This window comes from Equus przewalskii, chromosome 21 (assembly GCF_037783145.1).
Source record: "Equus przewalskii isolate Varuska chromosome 21, EquPr2, whole genome shotgun sequence".
NCBI lineage: Eukaryota > Metazoa > Chordata > Mammalia > Perissodactyla > Equidae > Equus > Equus przewalskii.
In genome coordinates this window covers 18372144-18394597 of record NC_091851.1, presented here as the reverse complement: position 1 = coordinate 18394597, position 22454 = coordinate 18372144, and the positions used below count along the sequence as shown (strand labels likewise).

The 22454-nt window shown below is 44.3% G+C and overlaps 1 long non-coding RNA gene across 1 annotated transcript; it reads left to right on the top strand.

Moving 5' to 3' along the window:
* The first annotated feature begins 1129 nt into the window (after window positions 1–1129).
* LOC139078173 (uncharacterized) lies at window positions 1130–6293 on the top strand. Its single transcript, XR_011530995.1, has 2 exons — window positions 1130–1283; window positions 2812–6293. It is a non-coding gene; the product is annotated as an uncharacterized lncRNA (long non-coding RNA).
* The last annotated feature ends 16161 nt before the right edge of the window (window positions 6294–22454 follow it).

Here is a 22454-nt window from a genome sequence, read left to right as displayed (position 1 = left end):
TAAAGCAAACTCGGATCACTCATTTGCTGCTTGGGCTCCAGGTGTGTGGACAGCACAGAGCAGGTGCAGAAGGGAATGCACAGATGATCCAGACTAGCTCCTGTATCCCAGAATCTACTAGCAGAGCTCAAGCAGGAAAATAAGCAACAATGATGTGGAGGAGGCAGAGCCCAGGCCCTTAGGGCAGGGGCAGGAGAAGAGATGGGGAGCTCAGAGGACGGAGGGATGCTTCTGCCTGCTTGGTAGGAAAATAAGGTGTCTTCATGGAGGCCATGACATTTGAGACAGGCTTCCGAGGGTGAGCATGGCTTGGCCATGGCGATGTGGGGAATGGACATCCTTGGCACAGAGTTGGCGTTAACAAAGCCAAAGGTGGAAAACTCTCAGGTGTCGTGGGCAGCAAGGAGGGCATTTGGTCAAAGCATTGGGAGCAGAAAGGGTAGGAGGAGGAGCTAATGCTGGATTAGTAAATTGAGACCAGCTCATAGGGGCCCTTGAAGCAGTTCATGCTGCACTTCCTGGGCAACAGGGAGCCATTGAGTGTTTTTGAGCAGGTGTGTGACATGAGACAGTGTGGTGTAGTGGTTATGAGTTGGGCTGCCTGGATTCAAATCCCAGCCCTGCCACCTAGTAGCTGTGTAATCTGTGACAAGCTATGGCTCCTCTCTGAGCCTCAGTCTCCCATCTGCAAAATGGGGATGATTATAGGACTGATGTCCTAGAGTTATTGTGAGGGCTAACTGGGTAAAGCTCTTGCAAGAGGGCCTGGCATTTAGCGTTACGGAAGAGTTAGCCATGAATGCGATTTGAGCTCTGCCTCATGAAAAATAATTTGGCATCACAATGTGAGTTTAGATGGAGTTGGGAAAGCAGGAAGCTCTTGTTAAAAGATAAACTGAAGCATATTAAAGATTTTAAGAGTTGATTTGAGCATTTATCAATTTGAATCAGGCAGCACCAAACCGGAATTGGTTAGGAGCGTTCTGCCAACAGGAACCAGGGGAAAGACTTATATCAAGTACAGAAGCAAAGAAAGGAAATGATTTGTTTGGCTATAACTTAAAGCCTAGTTGGCTGCTTGTGATTGGCTGTCCTTCGCATTTCGATTTCGTAACCTTGAGGCATTTACAGGCTTAGAGGTTGGTTTGCTTACATAGGCTGCCGCGGCGTTAGAGCCACGTCAATCTAATGGCCTCCTTGCTGAATTAATTGAATACTCTAAACCCAGAGGCCTGTGAGTGATGGAAACAAGCGGTGACATTGCCTGACTTCGCCAAGTAGAGGTGAGACTGGAGGGAAGGGAAGCCTCCAGACCCATTGAGAGACGAGGTGAAGGCTCAGTCCAAAGTCTGCACTGGGCAGAGGTGGGAAGGAGGATGGCCCAAGGGAAAGAGAGGTCTTGAGTCTAAGTGACCAGGAGGAGAGAGACTCTGAATGGATAATTCAGGATCATGGGGCCGGCAAGATGGGGGAGGCGATGGGTTCTCTGGGCCCCCATAGGGCCCGTGGGGGAGACATGGCCATTAGGAAGCTATAAATGCGAGGGTGCATTTGGAGCTCAAGACAGAGGTGGGGGCTGAAGGTTGAGCTTTGAGAGAGGTCAGTCAGGTAGGTGAGCAAAAGCTGCAAGGTCAGTAAGGTTTCCCAAGGAGAGGGGATGGCAAATGGAGAGAAGAGGGGCGGGGAGGGGAAAGGAGGAGAAGAAGCCAGAGGGGAGAAGGAGGAAGGAGGGGAAAGAAGGCCAAGAACAGTTTCCAGGGGGGTGATAAACGTCACTGGTTACAGTGTCAGACCTGAGTTCAAGGCCTGCTCTGCCACTAACTAGCTGTGTGACCTTGGGTAGGTTACTAAATCCCTCTGTGCCTCAATTCCTTAACCTGTAAACTAGGGATGACAATAGAATCTACCGTACAGGGAAGTTAAGAAAAGTAAGTGAGATAGTGCCTGTAAAGCCCCGATGGCAATGCCTGGCACCAGGCAGAGCCCAAAGAATGGTAGCTAGTGTCATTATGATGATTGTGAAATCCAGGTTAAATGGACAGAAGAAGGAAGAGGAGTTAGAGAAAGAGGCAGATGGAATGGAGCTACTCTTGAAAAGAAACCCAGGAGAGAGTGGCGGAGTGGGAGGCAAGGCAGGGGGATGGTTAGGAGAGCAAGGCTGGTGGGCAGATGCCCGGTGCCAAATGGTGCAGAGCCCTCTAGGAGGACGAGAACTTGGACAATACGTCGTGGTCTGGAAATTAACACATCTTTAGGAACTTTCAAGAGAGCAATGTGATTTTTTAAATGAGGAATGAGTAGGAAAGACAGCTGGGAGGGAGGTTAGGGTCTCCTTGGGGAGGGGATGGGAGGAAGTAGGCGAGTTTGGATGCCAGGCTGGTGATTCTGGATGTTATCTTTAGACAATTGCACAACCTGGGAGGTATCTGAGTAGGAAACACCCTGGTGGTGGTTTGGGATGACGTATCTGGGTCGGGCAGAGGGAGAGGAGAGCAAGTGCATCTGTAGCCAGACTGCCACCAGCCCAGGTCGGTATTAGAATTTGATTGACAAGGACCTAAAATTCCCATGTTGAGATTTCAGCCACTCAATTGCCCCAGAGACTGAGTAATTCAGGTTGACTTAGGTTTCACACACACACACAAAGCAACAGGCAGAATAATATCATGCAAAGCCCCAAAATGTTATACTTGCACAAATTGGAGGCAGTGGGAAGGGAGTACTGTAGGACAGAGGAGCCAGGCGCAGGCAGGTGGAAGTTGCAGCTGTTGGGATTTTTCTGATGATGGCTCCCCCACTGCTTACCCACAGCTCTCGCAAATAATGCTGGCAGACTCTGGGACCATATAAATAGAAACTGTTATTTGAGAAGCAGCAGAGTCTTTCCTGCTATAACAACCACTGGAGGGTGCTTGCTGAGCATCTAATCTGAGAAGATGACCTCACCCGAGCCAGCTCACCAAGTCTTCTCATGATCCTTCAAAAGATTGCACAATGGCAATGAGAGCCCAACAGGGATGACACACGACCAGCCCACTTCCCTGAACATACCTGGGGCTTGTGATCCAGCCACCTGGACTGATAACACAACATTTGGGGGCTTGTTAGGAAACTATGCGGTTGCTTAATTGCGACTAAGGAACCAAAGCCAGGCTTCTGTTTATGATTGGCAGCGTGGTCTCAAGGCATCCGTCCTGAGTCAGACAACTTCAGAAGATGCCCCCTCCCCGCCTTTCCAACGTCCCTCTGACTCAAAGCTCTGGAGGGTGGTCCCACTGGGTGGGGCTGGGGGGCGGAGGTGTTCTTCAAGACGCTGCTTGTGGGATTGCTTTTTGGCAGGAAGATCACAGAGTCGAATACAAAGAAACTCTGTCCGGAGAGCTAGCCTCTCAGGGGCTGTTGCTGCTCTCTCTTGGCTGGCAGAGTTTGAGAATCCATTACATGTGATGAAAGGTCTAAACAGAGCCAGGATTTTATTCCTGCCTACAAGACCCCTGGAGATGCTGCATTTCCAAAGAAACGGCTTATTTCATAAGACTCTGAGAAAGTGGGCTCTGGGCTTCTAATAAGAGGAGGAAATATTCTATTCTTTTAAAATTATGTTTGAATCATTGTAGTTTAACTAGATATTTTCCATTGGAAATGATTCCCTTTGCATCTTTCCGCCGCAGGACCACAGGCTAACAGATGTGTTTCAGTGAAATGCACCCAGCACGAAGCCTGGAACACAGTAGGCGCTCATTAAGCGCCTTCTTCCATCTGCCCCAAGTGGCCCTGAAAATTCCAAATTAGATCCAAGTTATGTGTGAATGTTTACATCAAAGGAGGAGCCATGATCTTGAATTCCTCCATCCAAATTGGAACCAAAAAAAAAATGCCCTGATTCTGTTGCGACTTTAAGAATATCTGTGATTCATTCAACTGAATCTTTTAATTGGGAAAGCAATAAAATTGTGAGAGGTCTCCACCCGTCAGCAGAGAGTGGCCCTGAAAGGTCACCCAGCTTCTGGGCATATTGGTTTCTAAAGTGAGAATTGGAAGTGAAACTACTTGGGGAAAAAAACATAAAGGATGATATAAAGATGTATTTTCCTGTTTTTGATAGTGGTTAGGGGAGATATTTTTCCTACCCTATTTCTTCATTTGAAGCCATTTTCCAAAACAGTGAGGCCAAAATTGGGCCGTGTGAATCATCTTTAACTAATGAAAGAGATGCTTTATGCCACCACCCCACACTGAGGTGTCAGTCACGTCATGTGGTGAAACGTTCCATCCCAACCATTGACGCAGGGGAACCTCCTGACTTTGGTGGTTGCACAAGAATCTAAAGGCATTACAATTGCCCAGCAAACAAAAGAAGGGTGTCTGTTCCTAGTCCACCATAGTTACAAGGAGATGCCCGTTGCCGTGTGGTCCATTCAAAGGCAGGCAGTGGAGACTGGGCACCTAGGTGCCTGCGCTGCCGCCTCCCTGGAGTGCCACAGGCGGCAACCTCCCAGATCTTCCTTTTGATTCTCCGTCCCATTGTAAGAACATTTGCCTAGACAGTGGGTCACGACTTAATGAGGCATGGTGTCCATATTTTTGTCTCTCTAAATCTCATGGTTAAGCTTACCAGATCACTAGTTCCCAACTGCCTTAATTTCCTAAGGCTGCCGGAACACAGTTCCACAAACCAGGTGGCTTAAAAACAGACGTTTGTTCTCTCACGGTTCTGGAGGCCAGCAGTTTGCAACCAAGGTGTCGGTGAGGTCGGTCCTCCTGAGGCCTCTGAGCGAGAATCTGGTTCATGCTTTTGGTGATAGCCAGCAATGCAATCTTTGACGTTTCTTGGCTTGTCAACGCTTCCTTCCAATCCCTGCCTCCGTATTTCTACCAATGGTCTCCTCACATGGCTGTCTTCCCTCTGTGTCTGTGTCCAAATTTCCTTCTTTTTATAACGACATCAGTCGTTTTGGATTATGGGGGCCACTGTACTCCAAAATGACCTCATTATGACTTAATTACATCTTTAATGACTCTATTTCCAAATAAGGTCACATTTTGAGGTACTGGGGTTAAGATGTCAACATATCCTTTGGGATGTGTTGGGAGGGGGTGCGACAATTCGACCCATAAAATCAACTTACTATTTCCCTCCATTGGGTTCTACATTTTGAAATATTTTATTTCCCAAACAAAATACATTTAGTGATTATTCGTTTTCCTGGGTTTTTTTAAAATACATCAAAGTCATCCAAATAGGCTTCCAATTCTAGAAGATGACATAGAATCAGTTTTCCAGCTCCTCCCCTCTAAATGCATCAAAATACCATGGAAATGATTCAATAGACAATGATAGAAGGACTCTGAAAGCTGGAAGAGAGAAGGCAGACTGGCTGGGAGCCTCAAGACTTGAGGAACCACAATGGGATGAGTCTGCTGGGTTTTCTTTTTATCTCCCATGTACCTCCAGCCTGGGCACTGGAGAGGCCTGCAACCCAGAATGAGCAACAGCACAGACAACACAACACAAGAAAAGCCCACTCTCTCTGGCCAAGGGGGGACCCCGCAGGGACCTAGTGGGGAGCCTGAACCCCTCAGTCTACAACTGCAGCTGCTGCAGGCAGCCTGATCCACAGGGCTCTGTGTCTCTACTGGCTGCCACTGAGGTGGTGAAACGACAACAGATGTTCCATGGAAGTGCTTCCGCCCCCACAGATGGCACCAGATAAGACAGAGCAGGAGCCCCAGCAACACAGAAGAGCAAAGCAGACAAAGATAGAATTCAAAAGGCTCAGAAAGCCAAACTGTCACTGATACAAATACCCACAAAAGTAGATCAGAACCTACACACCAAATCTAAATAGTGATTGCTCATGACTGCTCGCCAAAAGGGAAGACTTAGGATCAAAGGTCTCCCAGCTTAAGAATCAAAACGTCCAGGACACAATCAAACATCACACCAGGAACCGGGAAAACCACAATTTAAATGAGAAAAGACAACAGATGCTAATATTAAGAAGACTCAGATATGGAATTATCTGACAAGGATTTTAAAGTTGTCACCATAAAAAGACTTGTACTGGGCTGGCTGGTGGTGTACTGGTTAAATTCGTGTGCTCTGCTTCTGCGGCCTGGGGCTCACCAGTTCGGATGCTGGGCTTGGACCTAGATATGGCTCATCAAGCCACACTGTGGTGGCATCCCACATACAAAACAGAAGAAGATTGGCCCAGATGTTAGCTCAGGGTTAGTCTTCCTCACCAAAAATTAATTAATTAATTAATTTAAAAAAAATAAAACTTCTACAATGAATTACAAATCTCTTGAAATAAATGAAAACATAGAAAATCTCAGGAAAGAAATAGAAGGTATAGAAAGAACTAAATGGAAATTGTAGAACTCACAAATACAGTAATCAAAATTTTAAAAGTCACTGGATGGACTCAAAAGCAGAATGGAGGGGTTGGCCCGGTGGCGCAGCAGTTAAGTTTGCGCATTCTGCTTCTCAGTAGCCTGGGGTTTGCTGGTTTGGATCCCGGGTGTGGGCATGGCACTGCTTGGCAAAAGCCATGCTGTGGTAGGCATCCCACATATAAAGTAGAGGAAGATGGGCAGGGATGTTAGCTCAGGGCCAGTCTTCCTCAGCAAAAAGAGGAGGATTGGCAGTAGTTAGCTCAGGGCTAATATTCCTCAAAAAAACAAAAAAAAAAATAGAATGGAGATGACAAGGATAGAATCAGTGAACCTGAGGACAAATCAATAGAATATACTCAATCTGAACAATGAAGAGAAAATAGATCTGAAAAATAAGTCAACAGAGGGGCCGGCCTGGTGATGCAGCAGTTAAGTGCACACGTTCTGCTTCGGTGGCCAGGGTTTGCCAGTTCGGATCCTGGGTGCAGATGTGGCACCGCTTGGCAAGCCATGCTGTGGTAGGCATCCCACATATAAAGTAGAGGAAGATGGGCAGGGATGTTAGCTCAGGGCCAGTCTTCCTTAGCAAAAAGAGGAGGATTGGCAGCAGATGTTACCTCAGGGCTAATCGTCCTCAAAAAAATAAATAAATAAGTTAACAGAACCTCAGGGATCTGTGGGGCAATAAGAAGATCCATCATTCATATCATTAAAGTCCCAGGAGAAGAGCAAGGGCATGAGACTGAAAAAGTATTCTAAGAAATAATGCTGAAAATTTCCCAAACTCAGCAAAGAACATAAAATTGCAAATTCAAGAAGCTGAGCAAACTCCAAGTAGGGTAAACTGAATGAAATCCACACCAAGGCACATCACAATTAAACTTCTGAAAACTAAAGACAAAGGAAAAAATCTTAGAAACAGCAGGAAAAATAGCATATGGCCTATAAAGAAACATCGAGTTGAAAAAGCAAGTTTCTCGTCAGAAACGATGGAGTCCAGAAGGAAGTGGCACATTTTTCAAGTGTTGAAAGAAAGGCCTGTCAACCACAAATCCTATATATAGTGAGACTGTTCCTCAGAAATAAAGAGGAAATAGAGACATTCTCAGGCAAAGAAAAACGAAGAGAATCTGTTGCTAGCAGACCTACTCTTAAAAAAATGGCTAGTTGAAGCTCTCAAAACAGAAAAAACAGTTATAATAGAAGGCTAAGGCTTTCAGAAAGGACAGAACATCAGAATGGGTAAAAGCAGAAGTAAACATAACAGACTATCCTTCATCTCAAGAGTTTCTTTAATCATATTTTATGGTTGAAGTAAAGGCTGTAACACCGTCTTACGTGCATACAGAAGAAACATTTAAGGCAATTAAAACTTTAAAGTGTGGAGGGTAAAAGGATTTCTACACTTTACTCAAAGCAGTAAAACATTGACACCAGTCTTCCGTCTTTCTATATACATACGTACACGTAATAATAGCTAGAGCAACCACTAAGAAAACTCTATAAAGTGATATATTAAAAAATTATAAATAAATCAAAGTGGGACTCTAAAAACATGTTCAAATAATCCACAGGAAGGCAGGAGAAAGACAACAGGGTAACAAGCAACAGAGAAAAAGCAGTAAACAAATTAAACCCTAACATGTCAATAATTAGTTTAAATGGAAGTGTTCTAAACACAGCAATTAAAAGACAGAGATTGGCAGAGTGGATTAAAAAACATGGCCCAACAATATGCAGTCTATAAAAAACTCACCCCAAACATAATGATATAGGTAAGCTGAAAGTAAAAGGATAGAAGAAAAGTATACCACATAAGCATTAATTTTTTAAAAAGGAGGAGTGGCTGTATTAGTATCAAAGTAGACTTCAGAGTAAAGAAAATTGCCAGAAACAGAGAGGGACATTACGTAATGATAAAAGATCAATCTACCAACAAGACATAGCAATCCTAAGTGTGTAAAGACACACACACACAAACAGATCTTTAAAATACCTGAATCAAAAACTGATAGAGCTGGAAAGAGAAATTGACGAATCCAGTACTGTAGCTGGAGACTGTAACACTCTCCTCTCATTGACAGAACTACTAAAGAGAAAATCCACAAAGGCAGAAGAACCAAACAACATCCTCAACCAACAGGGTCTAAGTGACACTTCTAGAAGACTCTATCCAATAAGAGCAGAATACACCTGTTTTTCAAATGCCTATAGAGCATTCACCAAGATAGACCACATCTTGGGTTACAAACTAACCTTAACAAGTGTAAAAGAAATGAAATCAGACAAAGTATGTTCTCTCATAATCGAAACAATTAAATAAAATCAGAAATCAATAGCAGAAAGCCAAAATGAAAATCTCCAAGAACTTGTATGTAAACAACATACTAAATATTCCACAGGTCAAAAAGGAAATCTTAAAGAAAAGATGAAATCTTCTTAAAGACATCTTCAAGAAAAAAGTGAAATTGTATATAATGAATATGAAATCACAACATACCAAAATTCGTGGGATGCAGCTACAGCGCTGAGAGGGAAATTTATATATAGCACTAAATGCTTACAAGGAAAAAGGAAAGATCTGAAATCAATAATCTAAGCATTTACCTCAAGAAAAAGAAAAAGAAGAGAAAAATAAGCCCAAAGCCAGTGGGAGGAAGGAAAAAATAAAGAACAGAAATTGATGCAATTGAAAATAGAAAAAACAGTAAAGAAAATAAATGAAACAAAGAGCTGTTTCTTTGAAAAGACAAATCCCTAATATCAGACGTGAAATAAGGAATATCACAACAGATTCTGCAACCATTAAAGGGTAACAAGGGAATAGCATGAACAACTTTATACTCAAAAATTTGACAACTTAGAAGAAACGCATCAAAATTCCTCACAGACCGCTAACTACCAAATTTAACCAAGATAAAATAGAGAACCTGAATAGCCAATTAAAGAAATTGAATCTATAATTTAAAATTTCCTAAAAAAGAAGTCCCAGGCCAAGATGCTTTCCCTGGAGAAATGGTCAATTCAGAGAAGAATTAATACCAATTTTATATAACATCTTCCAGAAAATAGAAGAGGAGGGAACTTTCCAATTCATTTGATAAGGCCACTTTTATCTTGATATCAAAACTCAAGTGCACAATAAAAAAAGAAAGAAAACTAGAAAACCAGTATCTCTCACACTTAAACACAAAGTCCTTAACAAAATTTTAGAAAATTGAATTCCACAAAATATAAAAAGAACAATAAACCCTGACAAAGTGAGATTAACTTCAAGTATGCAAGGCTGGTTTAATATTTGAAAGCAGTCCATGTAATCTACCATATTAATAGACTAAAGAAGAAAAATCATATGATCATATGATTATATCAATTGATGTTGAAAAAACATTGAAAGAAATTCAACAACCATTCTTGACAAAATATTCTCAGTTAACTAGAAGGGGGGAAAATTTCTCAACTTCATAAAGTACGTTACAAAAAGTCTACAGCTAACGTCATACTTGATGGTGAAAGACTGACTGCTTCCCCACTAAGACTGGGAACAAGACAAGGATGTCCACCCTCACCACTCCTATTCACCATAAGATCTAACCACTGAAGTAAGGCAAGAAAAAGAAATAGAAGGCATACAGATTGAAAAGAAGAAATAAAGCTATCCCTATTTCAAGTAAACTGACTACTACGTACAAAATTCCAATAAATCTACCCAAGAAATCTCCTACAACTAATAAGTGAGTTCAGTAAGTTTGAAAGTTACAAAATCAACATGCAAAAGTCATTGTATTTCTATAGACTAATGACAAATAATTGCAAACTGAAATCAACAAGGCAATACCATTTACAATTGCGCCAAAGAAAATGAAAGACTTAGTTTTAAATCTAACAAAAACGTGCACAGTATATATATGATGAAAATGATGAAATGCTGATGAAAGAAATCAAAGAAGATCTAAACATTTGCAGAACACACTAGGTTCATGGTTGGAAGACTTGACATAGCAAAGATGTCAGTTCCATAGCTTTACCACCACTTCTATCTCCAGCGAGGTTTCTTTGTAGATGTAGGTAAGCTTATTCTAAAATTTTTGTGGAAAGGGAAAAGCCCTAGCATAGCCAAAATAATTTTGAGAAAGAGGAATAAAATGAGGAACCACTCTTCCTGATGTTAAGGCTTATTCTGTAGCTACAGTAATCAAGACAGGGCAGCACTGGTGGAGAGGTAGACGCGTAGCTCAATGGGAGAGAATACACAACATAGAAAGAAATCCACACAAATACGCCTAATTAAGCTTTAATAAAGTAGCAAAATCAATCCAACGGAGGAGGGATAACCTTTTTAAGAAGTGATGCTCGAGGAAATGAACATCCATCGGCAAAATATGAACTTCCATTTAAACTTCACGCGTATATAAAAATTAACTCAAAATGGGTCATGGATTTAAATGTAAAACGAAAAATACATAACCTCTAGAAAAAAGCAGGAGAAGATCTCTGGGACTTGGGACCAGACAAAGAATCCTTGGACTTGACACCAAAAGCACACTCCATAAAAGGAAAAATTGATATATTGGACCTCGTAAAAATTTAAAACTTCTGTGAAAAGGATGAAAAGAGAGAAAAATATTTGCAAACTACCTATCTGACAAAGAACTAGTATCTAGAATATATAAAGAACTCTCAAAACTCAACAATTAAAAAGAAACCAAATTAGAAAATGTGCAAAAGACATAAACAAACATTTTACTGAAGAGGATACACAGATAGCAAGTAAGTACATGAAAAGGTGTTCAACATCATAAGACATTAGAGAAGTGAAAATTAAAACCACAGTGAGATATCACACTATACATATCAGAATGTAAAATGAAAAATAGTGATAACACTAAATATTAGTGAGGCTGCAGAGAAACTAGATCGCTTACACATTGCTGATGAGAGTATAAAATGTTTCAGTCACTCTAGAAAATAGTTTGGAACTTCCTTTCAAAACTGAAAAATGGGTTGACTATATGACCAGCAATCAGACTCTTGGGCATATATCCCAGAGAAATGAAAATGTATTTTCATGCAGAAACTTGCACACAAACGTAGCAGTTTTATTCATAATATCCCCAAACCAGAAACTACCCCAATGTCCTTCAAAGTGTAAACGATCAAACAAATTTTGGTATATTCATACCATGGAATAGCACTCAGCAATAAAAAAAGAATGGACTATTGATACACACAAGAACTTGGATGAAACTCAAGGAAATTATGCTAAATGAAGAAAGCCAGCATCAAAAAATTACATATTCCATGATTCCATTTATATAGCATTTGTGAAATAACATAAATATAGAAATGGAGAACAGATTAGTGGTTGCCAGGGGTTAGAGATGGGAATTAGGGAATGGGTGGGCATGGTTATAAAGGGGTAGCATGAGGGAGTCTTGTAGTCATGGTACAGTTGAGTAGCTTGAGGCTGCACAGCGATCAAATTGCATAGAGCTATACACAAACACACTCGAATGAGTGCATGTATAACTGGTGAAATCTGGAAAAATTCTATAGCTTATACCAATGCCAATTTCCTGGTTTTGGTATTGTACTATAATTATGTAAGCTGTTAACTTTGGAGGAGGTTGGGTAAAGAGTACCTGGAATCTCCATGTAAATTTCTTTGAAACTTCCAGTGAATCTATAATTATTTCAAAATAAAAAGGCTTTTGTTTTTTGAAAAAAGTCGTCAAACAGGACTTCTGGTTTACTTCTTGGACACGCTGATTCAAACAATTCTAATGAAAGTAAAAAACTTGACAATTTAGGGAAGTCTTACTGTTTGGGTTTTTCAGAATCTTAGAGGTCCGATATATTACTTCAGTGGTTCTCAAAATGTATGTGTCACATACATCAGCGTCACCTAGGAACATGACAGAAATACAAATTCTCATTCCCCACCCCAGACCAACTGAACCAGAAACTCCACAGTGGGGCCCAGCAATGCTGATTTTAATAAGCCCCCAGGGGATGTGAATGCACACTCAAGTCTGAAAACCACCGTTCCACTGGGTACCGCATAAACGCTGGTGACAGTGATGACACCTTTTGTATTTGAAGCACCTTTCCTAGTGGAGACCCTCTAATAAAACCGCAGTCCAGGCCACCTAATCACTGTTCTCTTTTCCAGGTCGCGTGTCACTCCCACCCACACGTTCTCCATATATAAGCTTTCAATGGGGGAGAATGATGGAAATCTCTAGAAGAGCACCATCCTAGGTCACTGAAGCACACAAGCTTCTACGAAAGACATAATTTCCCACAGAAGCCAAACTCTAATGGGAGCACGTATTCCCATTAGGCCTGGCTTAATGAGCACTCTAACTTGCAGAAAAGTGATTATTTCCAGAGCTGCCTAAAGTCTTTACCCTCTTCCCAGAAGCGATGCCGTGAGGAGTAAAATTACATACAAAGCAGTAGTGCCAGGAGCACTTTACAAGAGAGGCCTCAAACGCAAGCTACACTAAGTATAAATAATAACATTAATAACATTTCCCTCATCTCAACTTTATCTGTGGGTCTGGGAGGATCAAAGCCATCTGATGGGTACAGCTTCAAAGGCCTCTCCCGGCCCAGGTCTGGGAATGGCGTGCTCCAACAACCCTCTCCATCCTCAGTTCCCACATTTCACAACCCTTAGAGGTTCCAAATCATCTAAAGTGGTAGCTGGGGCCTTTCTGCCTACAATATCTCTTTTAAAAATTAATGGCACTAATTCCAATTGTGGCTTCAGCAGAGAACACCCCTCTCTCAGTCCAATAGATCCCATTGTTGTTTGGTTTTCCTCCCACCCTTGAAATGCCCTAATGGAACACTTTTATGAATGAAATTGACTTCCAACAAAGTTTGCTTTGAGTAGATTTTGCATTTCAAGGCAGCCCTAGAAATAATTGAAGACGGTTGGGAGAGGGCACAAGACAAGGTTTGGGAATAAGGGAGCTGGTGGTAAAGCAGAGTTGGCAGTCCCATCTCGGGATTCGGTGGGACTTCCCTATGCAGTGTCAGGGAGTGGGGGAGAGTCGGGGACTGAGGGCAGGGTTACCCATTCGATGGGCTAGATTGGCTGTGGAGTTGCTGACCAGGACAGGGGCCAGAGGACTACAGAAGTGTGGTTCAGAGGTCAAAGCAGCAGGGAGATGGAACCCCCGTGGGGAGTATCCATATGGACGCCCTCCTTGTTTACGTTAAGGCCAGACACAGACCTTCCAGATTCCCGTCTTTGCCTCGTAAATGATTGGCTGAACTGCTTCTCCCCGCTGGTCAAGTGGAACAAAATTCTTGTTAATCAAACTTTGGTTAAGATTCTCTCCTTCTCTCGTGTCCCTGAACTTTGGCCCACTCTCAGCCTGAGCCGGAAAGTAGCACCTCCTCAACAGCCCTCCTGAGAACAGGCTGGCCCCAGGGAAAACATTCTCTGACCGACTGTCTGATCATGCCTCTCCCCTTCATCCCCACACCCGGTTCTTTCTCCCCATAAAAGATAAACCCTAGGGCCAGCCTGGTGGTGTAGTAGTTAAGTTCACACACTCTGCTTCAGCAGCCTGGGGTTCAGAGGAAGATTGGCATGGATGTTAGCTCAGGGCCAATCTTCCTGACCAAAAAAAAAAAAGTGTAATTAAAAAAAAGATAAACTCCTCCTTGCCTATCCCTTGAGACTGACCTATTTTAAGGTCAGAATGCTTTCCCTGTTGCCTTAATCCCTTCTGCCCAATCCCGCTTCCCTTGAATAATACCTTCCCCTGCCTTCAATAATCCTTTCAAATAAAGTCTCTCCTTATAGAGTACAGATTTGTTTTCTCCTGTGACAGGGGAAAGGGACAAGTTAGACGGGAGCTATTTTGGACAAGTCATCCTGATGGCAGCATGAGGAGGGGGAGAGGGTACATGGTGGAAGGAGCAGGGTCCTAAGGACCAGCTGGGGGCGATGACCGTTTGTCCCGGGTCAGCAGCAGAGAACAGGACTGAAGATCAGGAAGATGCAAGGAGAGTGTGAAGTCAGCTGTCCCAGACTCGGGCCTGGATGTCGTTTTAAATGCTCCCAGCACATCCTCCCTGCTCTTCGCTTCCCTGGTGTGGGACACTGATGTGGATGGGCCCAACACTGGCCAAATATCGGAGACTGTGGGCTGCTGCCCCTGCTCCCACCTCTACAGACGTTCCTCTAGCAATTAACCCCTCACTCTCCTGTTCCCTCGACCTTTCCTTATAAACCAGTTCTTTCCTGGCATTTAAGCATCTCCCTCATAGGAGACAATTTCCTCCTTGACTCCTAGTCCAGAGGCTGACCTTTCTCTCCACAATTAATCAAATTTATTTAAATGAGTTGTCTGCAACACAGCATTCCCTCATCTCCCAGCCTGGCTTCACCCACGGAAAGCTGCCCGGCCCTCACCACTCCGTGGCGACCCTCTGTGGCCGCATCCACCAGCTTGTCTGATGGTCACCCAACAGCATTCCCCAGGCTTGATCACCCTCTGCTCTGCTGGGGGGTTCACAGCTTCCACAGTGTTGTGTTACTCCAGAGGTCCTTACCTCTCTGCTTTCTCCTGAAACTTTGCTGGTTTCCCTTCCTCTGCTGGGCCTTGGCCCTGATCTCTCTTTTCTTTTCCTCCCTAGCTATACTTTCTCCCTGGATTCCAAGTATCACCTACTTGCTGACAGCCACTGGACTTAAATTTCCAACACAGCCCAACTTCCTGAGCTCTAGACACATTCTCCCAGTCACCCGCCCAGCATCTCCCTCTCAGAAGATGACCCCTCAGTCCACACAGGAGTCGATCTTTAGACCTGCCTTCTCTTCACTCCCCGCCCCTCAATCACCAGCAGGACTCGTGGCTACTTCTGAAATCTACTGCCCTGCTGCTTCTCCACATGTCCAAGGCCACCACTCTAGCCCAGGCTGTGGACCTCCCTGCCTGGACTTCTTCTATGAGCCTCTCAGCTTCCATTCCTGCCTTCTCCAAACTGGTCTCCTCCCCTGAGCTGCCATAGTGATCACGTCCCTTCACCGCTTGAAGCCTTCAATGGATTTCCACTGAGCTTTGATGATAAGCCCGAGTCCCAGACATGACCTAGGAGGCCCAGCACCCTATGCTGTGTGTCCCTGTGGGGGACTGGTCTTGGCCACGCCAAGATATGTCTCTTTGGCATGAGGATTATCGGGCTGGTTGCTTTTGATAAACTGGGACAGGGAAGGAGGCTCTGAGGAGTGGAACTTGCTTGCCCTTTGTTAGGAGACATTTACATTGTAAAGGAAATCTCCATCTGTAAAGGTCCCTCCCTCTCTGTACCAGGAAGAAGAGGGGGATGACTTTATCTCTAGAAACTCTTAATCAATGCCAAAGGCAAGGACTTAAATCTGCATAATAATCTTATTCCTGTTTCTGGTAACCTCCTGTAACTGACTCCTCCCACCCCCAACATCTTCCTTTGTCTTTAGCTGGATATGATATTTAAGGGGGTGGGTTCAGCCATTTTGGTGAGTTGCTCAGCTTGCCTGAGCCTCCCATGTATACATGTTATAAAGCTTTGTTTAATTTTCTCCTGCTATTCTGTCTCACGTGAATTTAACTCATCCTCCGGCCAGACGAACCCACATTGGGTAGAGGAAATGTCTTCCTCCCCCACATCCCCTTCTCCCTCTTCCTCACTGTGCTCCAGCCACTCTGACCTTTTTTCCATTCCATGAACTCACAGAGCTCTTTTCTACCTCAGGACTTTGCTCACAGTCTTCTCTTTGCTTGGAGCAACTGCCCTCCCATTTCCAACTCGGTTCAGGCCAACTTGTGTCTAGCCATAAACACCCGTCCTCAAGGAGGCCTTTTTCTCCAGCCCAGCAGGCATCTGGCCTTCCATTTTGGTCTCCTGTCACACATGAGCTTCTCCCTCCCCTCACTTGCCACATTTGGATTCTGGCTTTTCATTAGTATGAACAGCTGTTCGATATCTATTTCCTCCACTTGACTACAACCTAAGGGGAGTGATTCTGTCTGTTTTCATCACAACTACAACCTCCTAGCTCTTAGAATAGCACTAGACACAGAGTAGGGGTTCAATCAATGCTTTTTTTTAATGATCGCTAAGTATTTTACAATAATAGATAGACACACGCACGGAAGGACATTTATTAAACACATCTGAGTGATTGCCTACTGCAGCTCTTGGTGTCCCACCCAGCTTTTTTACCCTTTCAGAGATCCCATCCCCCCAGCTGCTGTGAGTGTTGGCTGCTAACGTTGCACAGCTGCCCTACTTCTTTGGAGAACTGCCCTCAGCTGAGGTGCGCTCACAGGCAAACCCCAGCCCCCAGATTCCAGGCCTGCCCCCTTGCTTCAGAGTAAGGTGAGCAGGATAGAGAAGGGGAAAGCGAAACTTTGTGATGCCATTCACCTCTAGAGCTCCCCATGGGATCAGGTGGAAGCTAGACGTCACCTGAACCTGATGAGGATCAAGGCTGCCCTGGGGAGAGAAGCCCAAGGCTTCCTGGCCTACATACCGACCTATATCATCCTCCTGGAGGCATAGGACTTCCTGACCAGATCTGACCTGATTCATATCCAAAGTTATAGGACCACCCGATAGCCAGACCCCACCTACACTGATACCGTTTTAATGATTTTTTTATGTAATCTTTCCTTTGTGTTGTAAAGAAATAACTCACATACCTAGGCCTTATCAATTTAGCCCTACCCTCAACTCATTGCAGCTCTTCACTGCCCATGGGGCCTGTCCCCATGCTATTCTCTGAATAAACAAGCACTACTACCAGACCTTGAGAGTCCAAGAAATCTTTCTTTCCACTCCTCGGCCCACCAATCCCACATCAAACCCACATCTTTCCCTAGCACCTTCCCCATCCTGCTCACCTAACCAGCATTTCCTGAGAGCTGTTCCTTAATGAACCACTGAACGAGAATCTCTGTCTCAAGCTCTGCTTCTAGGAAACCCAACCTAAAATGCCTAAAATGGGGAGGAAAATATGTGTAGAGTCAGATGAGAAGGAAAAAGGAAACGAAATGAAACAAGAGAGGCATTGTACGGACCAGCGTGTGCCCCAAGAACTGAGACGGATGAATCAACTCTCTGCGTCTTTGGTCTCTCCCAAAAATTGTTGAGTGCATGTATGAGGGGGGAAAGGAGGGGAAGGGAAGGGAAGGAGAGGAGAACCCTGCTTTTTCACCCACTTCTCCCTAATATTCTTCACTCATCCCAGCCTCGCTGTCCTCCCACCCCACCCTGACACCACACACACCCTCCCCACTTCTCTGCAGGAGAAGCAAGTACACACTCTCCAGTCCCTTTTGGTTTCCCTTTTAGCGCCCGTGGGAGGTCATAATGTATCCTGTGAGGCCAGAAGCGATCTGCTGGTCCCTGATCCTTTAATGGAATCTCAGAGCCTTCTAAACGAGCAGAAATGGACATTGGGTCCTAAGCCTTCTTTGCCCTGGAACCAACAAGCCCGCCCCGTGTTCTACAACATAATCCTTTGTTAATCACTAACCAGGGCACTGGGTAAAGCAGGTTTTCAAATCCTGGCCCCATGAGCTCATGGCATTTGAGATACATAAATATGTTGCCATGACGACACAGTGACAGATTAATTCACAAATCCTCCTGGAGCAAAGCTGCTTTACCAAGGTGAGACTTTGCTTGAGGGGGACGCGAGGAAATTCCAAGCCCTCTCAAGGCAAAGTTGGGGCCAATGGCTCCGAGAGGGAGTCGGGAGGTGGAGAAGCCACCACTCCTATCTCAGACCAACATTTCCTGGGGCCTTGGGCTTCCTGAGTCACTCCTGCCTCTAAAAATAGAATTTATAACCCCAAAGTTTATCACTGGAAGATACCTTGTATAATTCTTTTATCCAAGGCTTTACCAGTTATCATGCAGCTTCTTTCTCTGCATAATTAATGAGCTAGTCCTCACAGCCACTCCCATAAGCCCGCCCCCCCACCCCCCCAAGCTGTTCTTAGCTGGAAGATCTGGAAGCAACTGGTTAAATGTTCTCTGTCCAAGAAGATTAATAGTGTCAAGCATGTCATTCCTCAAAGGAAAATACTCAGGACAAATGCTACTGATGCAAATCTAAGCAGGGAATCCAAGATGGAATCTGGCCCCCAGTTTTAAGTAAAGAAGATTGGAAAGTTACGTAATTCTCACAAATAAGCCTTTCCCTTCTAATCCAGAGCAGAATTTACAAATTCATGTGAGCTCTCACATTCATCTTGGTGGCTCTCATTTCTCCCAAATGATTATAGTTAATCAGCTGTGATTAAGGCATACTTAAGAATCCAGAGGGGCTGGGTGTGTTGTCCTACAGGCAGCCCCCAGCGGTGTATATCCTCAATACTCAAAGCATGGTCCGCGGACCAGTGGCATCACCATCACCTGAGAGATTGTTAGAAATAGACTCTCAGGCTCTACCTCAGACCTACTAAACTAAAATTTGTGTTTGTAGGGGAGGAAAATAGAACTTTTTCTGTACGCTCCTAGGTTCTGCCATCGAGGCTGTTAAATTAAACTGACAAAAGGTGGATTAAGAAAGAAAAACAGAGTTTATTAACACATGTAGTGCACATGAATGCAGGAGAAACTCGGTGATGAGTGACTCAAAGGGATAGTTAGAATTTGGGGCTTAAAAGTGTTTTAACAAAGAAGAATAAAGTTATAGAGAAGTGACAAAAAGGAAAAGAAGTGTAGGCGCTTGGGGCAGCAAACTGTGGGAAGGTAAATATATGAGGAGAAGCTAATGGAAGGTAAGAGTTGTTTTAGTAAGGTTTGTTATGTAGATTCCTCTCTGGTATTGTCTCTGGGCTGGTGAGTGTCTGTCATTGTCCTCCTCTTCCTGGTGGGGGAGGGAGCCACCATGACAAATGAAAATTTACGTCCTGCTCCTAGGCAAATAGAGAACGAGGGCAGAGAACTAGTTTGGCATCTGCTGTTTCTCATCTGTCTTCAGCTCAGAATAACCCTTATGCCAAAGTGGCATATTTTGGGGTGTCATATTCTAATCCCCTATACATTTTTACCAGATTCTCAGGCAATTCGGATGCACAATAAAGCTTGAAAGGAGCTGGCCTTCAGCCCTCAGGGTTTCCAGAGTGGATGTGTGCATGTGTACAGACGCTCAAGTGGCAAAATAGGTCAAATGGCAAAATAGGTCAGGTCACTAGCTCACACCTCACCACCACCCCTTCAATGCAGTAGCAGAAACACGCTTCAGTTTCCAACGACAATCTAGATACTAATGCCCTGATATGATATCAAATAGAATTGGGGCCAAGAATTGGATTAGTTATTATCTATCAAAATTGGTAAAAATACAATGAACTTTAGTGATGCCAGGCCTTGATGCAGACAGGGCTTTAGAACCTATTAAATAATGTATCTATATGCTCAGGTTTCTCCAGAAAATATTTAAGCCATCTTCACATGATATATAAAATCAGGAAGATGAACTCAGTTAAAAGTAGGAGTCAAAATAGAATGAAAAACAAGAGTAGGGACGTGAAATTGAACCAGGGTTGAGAAATGCACACCATAAAGTCCTAAACTCTTGTTATAGGTGGGCAAATTTAGTGCTGCTTTCCAGTAGCCAAACATGAGAACAAAGCCCCGTCAGTTAGACTGATTCGTCATTCTTGCATGATAAAAAGAGGCTGATTGCTAAGAAGGAAGACAATAGACTCCGTTCCTCTTCACAGTAAAACTTCTCGGAGGTGTTAACACACACTGTCCCCATCCCCTTTCTTTCTCATTCTCTCTTTGAACCCACTCCCCAGCTGGCTTTTGCTTCACTGGTCCACGGAAGATGCTCTTGACAAGCTTGCTGTGGTCCCTATGCCGCCAAATACAATGGCCAGTGGTCATTACTGTGTCCCCACCTCCTCCGACTTCTTGGCCCCGCTCCTCCTGGTTGTCCACTCATTGTTAGACCATCACCCTCTCTGGCATCTACAATACCAGGTCCTCCTGGTCTTACTCCCAGCTCGCTGGCTGCTCCTCCCATCCGCATGCTGTGGTTCCTTCAGGCTGCTGTATCCTGGGACCTAGTCCCTTCTATGTCCCCTCTTTCCCTAGAGGATCTCATACCCCCATGGCTTTAAATGCCATTTGTGCTGAAGGCTCCCAAATGTTCATCTTGTGGACCAACCCGCTCCTCTGGCCTCTAGAGGCAGATACAACTGCCTCCTCAGCACCTCCACTGAGATAGCCCAAATGGTATTTAAAATGGTGTTCAAACAGGATTCTTTACTTTACACTCAAACCAGGTCCTTTGGCAGTCATCTCAAGAAATAGCATCACCGGCCGGCCCGACTGCGTAGCGGTTAAGTTCGCACGTTCCGCTTCTCAGCGGCCCGGGGTTGGCCTGTTCGGATCCCAGCTGCGAACGTGGCACCACTTGGCAAAAAGCTATGCTGTGGTAGGCATCCCATGTATAAAGTAGAGGAAGATGGGCATGGATATTAGCTCAGGGCCAGTCTTCCTCAGCAAAAAAAGAGGAGGATTGGCAGCAGTTAGCTCAGGGCTAATCTTCCTCAAAAAGAAAAAAGAAATAGCATCACCATGCAGCCGGTTACTAAGGCCAGAAGCTGGGGGTCCTCCCTGGCTCCTACCTCTCCCTAATCCCCCACATCCAACCCATCACTAAATTCTGTCAATTCTGCCTCCCAAATATCTCAAATCCATCCCATCATCTACCACCACCACCTTCACCGGCTGACTGCCAGAGCCTGCTCAACTTCCACGCTCGCCCCCTCCAAGCCTCTCTCCACAGAGCAGTCAAAAGAAGCTTTTAAATTTCTACATCGATCTAGGCAATGGTCATCAAAAAAAGAAAAAGAGACAACCAGAATTATGGACCTCCCGATGAAAGTACACACCACCACCCATGAGACTGTGTTTCCAAAAATATAAAACCTATATTTAATAAGCTCTCTATATCTAGATACTACCGTATAGGAAAAACAGAGGATGAGCTTCTTGGACTGTTTTTAAGGCATCACTTGGGGCAGCATTGGAGTTGCATGGAAAGGAAGCTTAGCAACAGCCCTCCTGGGGGCCTGCAGCAGGTCAGTCCAGGCACACAGTCTTGGACCTAATCGAAGAGGAACTGGAGGAAGGAGCAGCCCAAATACCCTCTGGCCAGTCCTTCCTCAACTCGTTTTCAGCCAAACTTTTGATAAATATGAGAAACAATGCCTTGGTGAGATGGTTCTCACCCACCCACACCTGGAGGCAGCTAAGCCCTGTGTTCAGGGGCCTCAAAGGATAGTTAGGGACAAAAGAACCAACATCCTCCTGAGAATGTGCTGGGCAGGGAAGGGCTTCTGGAGAATGGAGCCCATGCCACTGCAGCCTACATGCAACCTAATGTCTTCTACACATCCTTCCTGAGTTCTCTCATATCAGACTGACGTTGAGTTAACACCTCTCTCTGCCCAGAGCTGTCTGACACCATCCACCTGCTCAAATTGTTGGGAAAATTAATAGTGGTGCCATGAGATATTTGTCACATTTGAGGGTGAAAGTGTCTTCTACAAAATCCAATAAAATTGGGATTTTTCTTCAGCCTTCAACAGTGGGGTGAACAGCATGGGATTTCTGATTAGGCTACAAAACCAGACTCAAGTGGATAAGGCAGTTGCTAAGCCCTCATCTCACTTTTCTTTCCAGATACACGGGACAGCTGTTCCCTGGCGGAAGATGGCATATCGTGTGGAGTCACTGATGCCAACACATGCCAAAGAGGATAGAAAGAAAACACCATCAGCACATAGCTTTCATCAAGTAAGTCTTCAGAAACTGCTCACAAATAACGTGGAATTAATACAGCGGTAGGTAGCAGGCCCCACTTCCCCTGACTTGGGCTGAATGACCTTACACAGGGAGCTAAAAGATTTTGATATTCGATTTTGCCTTCTTTCACAGGAGGGTAATGGTACTGTCCTCAATGGATTTGGTATGAATTTAAATTCAAGAGAATATAGGTAATGACAAGCAAAGTGTCTACACAC